General features: G+C 28.0%; 2 protein-coding genes across 5 annotated transcripts in view; one reads left to right on the forward strand and one right to left on the reverse strand.

Moving 5' to 3' along the window:
* LOC147466583 (uncharacterized) overlaps positions 1-7500 on the reverse strand; it is a 411126-nt gene that overhangs the window by 300193 nt on the left and 103433 nt on the right. The gene's annotated exons all lie outside the window — the stretch shown is intronic.
* LOC122265040 (uncharacterized) overlaps positions 1-7500 on the forward strand; it is a 347272-nt gene that overhangs the window by 37491 nt on the left and 302281 nt on the right. The window lies entirely within an intron of this gene.

Here is a 7500-nt window from a genome sequence, read left to right on the forward strand (position 1 = left end):
CCTTTGAGGTCGAGCGGCTGGCAGCGCTGCCGCCTCCAGCTCTGAGAGGTTTCAAATCCAAAGGAGAAGAGAAGGCATTTGAGCACACAGGATGCATTCGGGCTGTGGTATTCAAATCTCTCATGTTATTTGTGATTTAAAAAGTTCAAGGAACAACAAAACGTTTCTCCACATGACAGCAGCTGCGCACATACCCGATCGACACACGATGTACGCAGCACGCTAAATGCGCATACATATTCATGTATATCATACATAGATATATATATTAAATATATTTTCTCTATATATATATATGTATCTATATATATCTATATATATCTCTATATATATTATATATATATATTTATATATATATATTATATTCGTCAACGTGATATATCGGGAAATTCTTCTGAAGTGCTTGTGGAGGGGACGTGTCGCTTAATCTGCAGCATCCACGTCGGGCCCGCCCCTCCGAAGGACTTCCAGCACTGCCGTGTCTACCCACCACGCTGCCAGGCATTGCTGTCTGTCCTTGAAGGAAAACTTGACTGTAGAACCTTGTAATGTTTTAATGTTACTATTCAATAATAAATTGTTTAATTTTCTAATTTTCATTTTTTTCATTCACAATTTGTTCGAATAAGTGAGCTGAGCATGTTGATGATATTATACGTTATAATATAAATATAAAGCTATGTCTTATTTAAAAAATATATTCTATAATCAAGATCTATGATGATGTAATATGACAAATATGAAGATGACCATAATATATATATAGAAATATTATATATATATATATATATATATATATATATTATAGATAGATATATATAACATATTGATATATATATTATTGTTATATACATTTTTTATGGCATATATAAAAATCTATATGTATATATACAATTTGTATTGTCTATAATGTTATATATATATATATATAATTATATGATATATATATCTATATATATATATATCTATATTTATTATATTTATCTATATAATTATATATATCTATATAATTATTTATTTCTATTTATATATTCATAAATATCATATATACTTACATATATTATATATCTAACTATATATATAATTTTTATAATTACATATATTGGTCTTATATATATTATATCTATTATCTATATATTTTATATATATATATATTATACATATATATGTATAAATATAAATGTTTGTATTATTTATATATATATATATAATATTTTTTTATATATATATATTTTTACGGATATATATATAAATATATATATATAATATATTATATATTTAATATATATATATATATATATAGATATATAGTACTTTGATATTATAGATATATATATTATTGTATTATATATGCATATATATATTATATATATATATATATATATCTATAATATTTAGTTTAGATATATAAATATATATAATATATAGAGTATATATACATATATATATATCTATATATATCTATATATATATTTTATATATATAGCTATCTATATATATATATATCATATTAATAAATATTATATTATATATAAATATCAATATATGTGAGTGTATAGAGTGAGAGTGTGAGTGCGAGTTGTGTGTGTAGTGTGTGTGTGTGTGTGTGTATATATATATAACCAAGATATATATATATAATATATATAATATATAGATATATTTGTACATATAATATGTATGTATTATTTATATATATTTCTATATATATCATTCTATATAAATATTAATATAAAATATATATATATGTAATATCTAATATCTATATATAAATATATATATAATTATATATATATATATATATATATTCATATATATATGTATATATATATCTAAATTCTATATAATTATAAATATATATATATTTATATATATGTTATATATATATATATATATAATATATAATAGTTAATACATATGTATACACAAATATATATATATATATAGATATCTCTATAATATATATATATATATATATATATATTATATATATATATTTGAGTATACATATGTATGTCCAATATATATAAGTATATATATATATATATATATATATAAATGATATATAATATATATATTTGTGTTACATATTTGTATGTAAATATATATATGCTATATATATATATATATATATATATATATATATATATATATCTATATATTAAACCAATATATTATATATATGGAATATGTATATATCTATTATATATAATCATATATATAATCATATATAATATATTATATAATATATATATATATATATATATATATATATATATATATATATATATATATATTATTCAGTATATTCATATCCAAACAAGATATTGTAGAGGTAACACTGAAAAAAAAATTAACAAAATATGAATAAGAAAAGAGAATGATAATTGTACATAATAATAAAGTTTGTTATAAAACACATATACATCTTAAAAATACTAATTAAATTTACCAATGATATTTTATTACCTGAAAGTAAAATAACAATGTGATAATATAAAACAAGGTATAAGTAATGTGTACAGGGACAACTCATTAATGGGAACATACTGAATAAAAGGATGATGAGCATGAAGGATGAAAAGGAAAGAGAGAACTGAGGAGGGATAATGAGAAGAGAAATAAATATGATGAAGTGATGGGGAGAAGGAGAATTGGACAGAAAATTGACGTGAGTGACAAAGAGTAGAAGAATTATAAAGAGAATGTAAAGTGACAAAGAAATAGTAGGAGGAAGCGAAATTGTTACAGAAAATATAGAGTGACAAAGAGTAGGAGAAGAAGAATTATACAGAAATTTATAAGTGACACCGAGTAGGAGAAGGAGAATATAAGGAAAGTATGGTGACAAATCGTAGGAGAAAGAGAACTATCCAGAAATTATAAGCGTGACAAAGAGTAGGAGAAGGAGAATTTTATATTGAAAAAGTATAGAGTGACAAAGAGTAGGAGAAGGAGAATTATACAGAAAATATAGAGTGACAACACGAGTGCGGCAGAAGGAGAATTATACAGAAAAATATAGAGTGACAAAGACAAGGAGAAGGAGAATTATACCAGAAAGTATAAGAGTGACAAAAGAGGAGGAGAAGGAAAATTATACAGAAAGTTATAGAGTGACCCAAAGAGTTGCAGAAGGAGGAGTTATGACTGGAATGGCTCCTGAGACTTGCGAGGGATAAAAAATAAAATGAAAAACTGTCGTGATGATGTTCAACGAGAATCAAAATGAGAAGGGAACTGAGGAGGTTGGGGAATGAAAATGGTCAATGCTAATTTGTATGGCAACAATTGTTGTCATCGTAATGAATTATTATATTAATGATAATAATGCTAATGAAAAATATTTACTGCTAAATACAAGCAAAAAGGACACTATGAATAACATGAAATGACTGGAGAATGAAATGAACTGGATGGAACATGGAAAATGATGAAGAAAATGAGTGGAAATGGAAAATGGGAAAGTTATTCATGAATGAGAATCATCATGATTTAAAGAATGGATTATGGATCATTATAATTTTAATGCATATTCTGATGGCAATGATAGGAAAGGTAAAAAATAGCTAATGAAAATAAGAATTCAAATACTTCTATCATTGTTGTTGGAGTTACTCTTAACATTAACTAATATTATAATGAAAAAGAAAGTCGGATATCAGTCTAGAATTTTTTTAAAAATAATAATGGTAATTCTAACTTTATTGATATTATATTGATATTAATATGATTGTTATCGTTATTTTAATAGTTTTTATCTACTATAGTCAATGTTCCGTCATATTATACTCAGGTATTTATTATTATGGTTGTTAGTGTTATTAGTATTATCATTTCATTATAATACTACACACATTAGGGTAATATGTTTTATTAGTCGGAACTTATATTAATATGAAATTTCATTTGGCTTGTTATCTTTGACTTAGCAAACCTAACTTAAGTGCGAGGAGAGGTATTTTGTAAAAACGAAAGGCTACGTAGTGCATTCCTCTTAACAGCACCTTGCATACACCATGTTTGTTGCAAGAAGCTGTGAGCAGACTTGGGTTTAGCAAGAAGGAAGAACAAGGAAGCATCGTGTTATCTATTGTCATTACCCTATGATTTCCGAATGGTACTCTGAGTGATAAAAGACTCACAACTACAATACAAAAAGTGTACGAGAAAACAAGAACAACAGGATCTCGCAAATTATCAATCAAGACCGAGGACGGCTAACATTGATATAATTTAAATAGAAATAGAAGTAATAGGAATAAATAAAATAATGATAATTTTAACTATAACAATAATAATAATAATAATAATAATTGCAGTGATATGTATGGAATCATATAGACAAAAAATTGAAGTAAAAATGAAAATTATATCAATAATGAAAAGAGTAAAAAAAGAAGAAAAAAATGAATTATGAAAAGTGACAATTACAAAAGAAAATTCTTGAAATAATAATACAAATGTAATTGTAATAAATGATAATAAAAATGAATATTTTTTATGTATAATAAAAATGAATATTTTTATGAAAATATTAATCATTACATTGAAATTCATATGATAAATGATAATGAATAAATAACATTTACAAATAACTCAAATAAATAACTAAAACATAAGGAATGGATAAATAGAAAAGAATAATGAATGATGAAGAAATAAGAAAACCTGATGATAGAGAATGACAATAAGAAGGTGAATATGAGTGAGAATGAAAATGAAAATGTGAATGTGAGTGTGAATGACAATTAAAAGGTGAATGTGAGTGAGAATGAAAATAAGGTGAATGTGAGTGAGAATGACAATGAGAAAGTGAATGTGAGTGAGAATGACAATGAAAAGGTGAATGTGGGTGAGTGTGATAATGAGAAGGTGAATGTGAGTGAGAATGACAATGATAAGGTGAATGTGAGTGAGAATAACAATGAGAAGATAAATGTGAGTGAGAATGAAAATGAAAAGGTGAATGTGAGTGAGAATGACAATGAGAAGGGGAATGTGAGTGAGAATGACAGTGAAGTGCATGTGAGTGAGAATGACAGTGAGAAGGTGAATATGAGTGAGAATAACAATGGGAAGGTGAATGTGAGTGAGAATGGCAATGAGGTGAATGTGAGTGAGAATGACAATGAGAAGGTGAATGTAAGTGAGAAAGACAATGAGAAGGTGGATCTGAGTGAGAATGACAGTGAGAAGGTGAATGTGAGTGAGAATGACAGTGAGAAGGTGAATGTGAGTGAGATTGACAATGATAATGTGAATGTGAGTAAGAATGACAATGATAAGGTGAATGTGAGGGAGAATGAATATGAGAAGATGAATGTGAATGATAATGACAGTAAGAAAGTGAATGTGAGTGAGAATGGCAATGAAAAGGTGAATGTGAGTGAGAGTGAGAATGAGAAGGTGAATGTGAGTGAGAGTGAGAATGAGAAGGTGAATGTGAGTGAGAATGACAATGAGAAGGTGAATGTGAGTGAGAAGCACAGTGAGAAGGTGAATGTGAGTGAGAATGACAATGAGGTGAATATGAGTGAGAATGACAGTGAGAAGGTGAATGTGAGTGAGAATGACAATGAGAAGGTGAATGTGAGTGAGAATGACAGTGAGAATGAGACTGTGAGTGAGATTGAAAGTGAGGAAGGTGAAGTGAGTGAGAATGCAGTGAGAAGAGTGAATGTGAGTGAGAATGACAATGGAGAAGGTGAAAGTGAGTGAGAAAACAATGGAGAAGAGTGAATTGAGAGTGAGAATGACAGTGAGAAGGTGAATGTGAGAGAGAATAACAATGAGAAGGTTGAATGTGAGTGAAAATGACAATGATGTGAAGGTGAATGTGAGTGAGAATTGACAATGAGAAGGTGAAATGGAGTGGGAATGACAGTGAGAAGGTTGCATGTGAGTGATGGCATGAACAATGAGAAGGTGGAATGTGAGGATGGCAGTGAACGGTGACAGTGAGTGAGAATGACAATGAGAAGGTGGATGAATGTGAGTGAGGAATGACAATAGAGAAGGTGATAATGTGAGGTGGAGAATTGACAATGAGAGGTGTGAATGTGAATGAGAAAATGACCATTGAGTAATGATCATAATAATATTAGTAATGGAAATAATAATTGATTGATATCAATGATGTTGATAATAATAATTTATAAAAAATAACAACAAAACCCCCCTATGAATTGGCAATGAATATTATCATACATATAGCCTAGAGAGGTAAGAATTATTTTTAAAACATATTAATGAGAGGAATTTAAATAGATGACCTTTTACAATAGAAAAGATATAATGACAAATGGAACGGGAGCTATATATGGACAAGAATTAACATGATAATGAATACTTGGAAGGAGTGTGTACGTAAATGATCATGGATCAAAATGACGCATAGAATGCCAATGTAAAGGGAATATTAATATTACAGTGTAGTTGATAGTGATGGAGAATTGAAATGAGAATTCAAAATATCATGAAGGGAAAATGAAAAATGACATTAATGATATGAATAAAGAAAGTGATCACATTGTCTGTTACAAAAATAATAAAGTTCATTATTATAATGAGAATAAGTATCAGCAAGATATGAAATATAAGACGAAATGAGGTCAATAATGAGAATGAAAAGGAAAAGGATAGAATGGATTATAAGACAAGGAATGAAAATACCAAAGATATTATTTCCTGAAAGATATAAGAATTATTTGGAAAGTGGTTACAAGGATGAATAGAACTAGAACAAGAAAAACAATTCACAGAGTGGAAAGAGATTGGGAACAACACTTATGATGAGAATGAGAAGAAAAAGGAGTGACAAGGCTACTCAGTATTCTTAGGAATGGGAATGAAAAAAGAAAAATGAAAAAAAATATTAGTGAGAATGATAAGGAGAATAGGAAGGGAAAAGATAATGATAATTATTGATATAAAGATAATGAACAAAGAAGAGAATTGGATAGATAATTTAAATGATAATGCATCTTCTTCGTGTCCTTTGGAAAGGCATTACTCGGCACCTCCCTCTAGAACACCCAACACTATCTCTCCTCTACTTCGAACCAAGCATGAGAGGATGAAGGCGATTACTGTATCTGCTGGCTTGATATATTTGCTCAAGACCCAAGAGCATTGGCACCTCCATGGCTTGAGCCAAACCTCTTGCCCTCAATTGACCTACTCTAAAGACACTGGGTGACCAATTTGGCTCCACGTATCAGGACTGAATCAACAAAGGAATGAAAATAATTCAATAATAATCACAAATAGTCTAATAATTAACATAACAAAGATTGTGATCAGAGAAATAAAAAAAAATACAATGGAATTAGTAATATTACCATTGATAAAACTATCAGTAATGGTATCATTGATACCATTAGGTGACAAGAAAGAAAACTCTAGACCCTTGGTAGCTTTAACAGCTTTCCATTTGCCTTACCAAATGCATCCTTGGCATTCACTTGCGCACCAAAATTGAGGAGTGGCTCGACCACT

The sequence above is a fragment of the Penaeus japonicus genome, unplaced genomic scaffold, assembly GCF_977035675.1.
Source record: "Penaeus japonicus unplaced genomic scaffold, GWHDUDI00000001_assembly GWHDUDI00000043, whole genome shotgun sequence".
Lineage (NCBI taxonomy): Eukaryota > Metazoa > Arthropoda > Malacostraca > Decapoda > Penaeidae > Penaeus > Penaeus japonicus.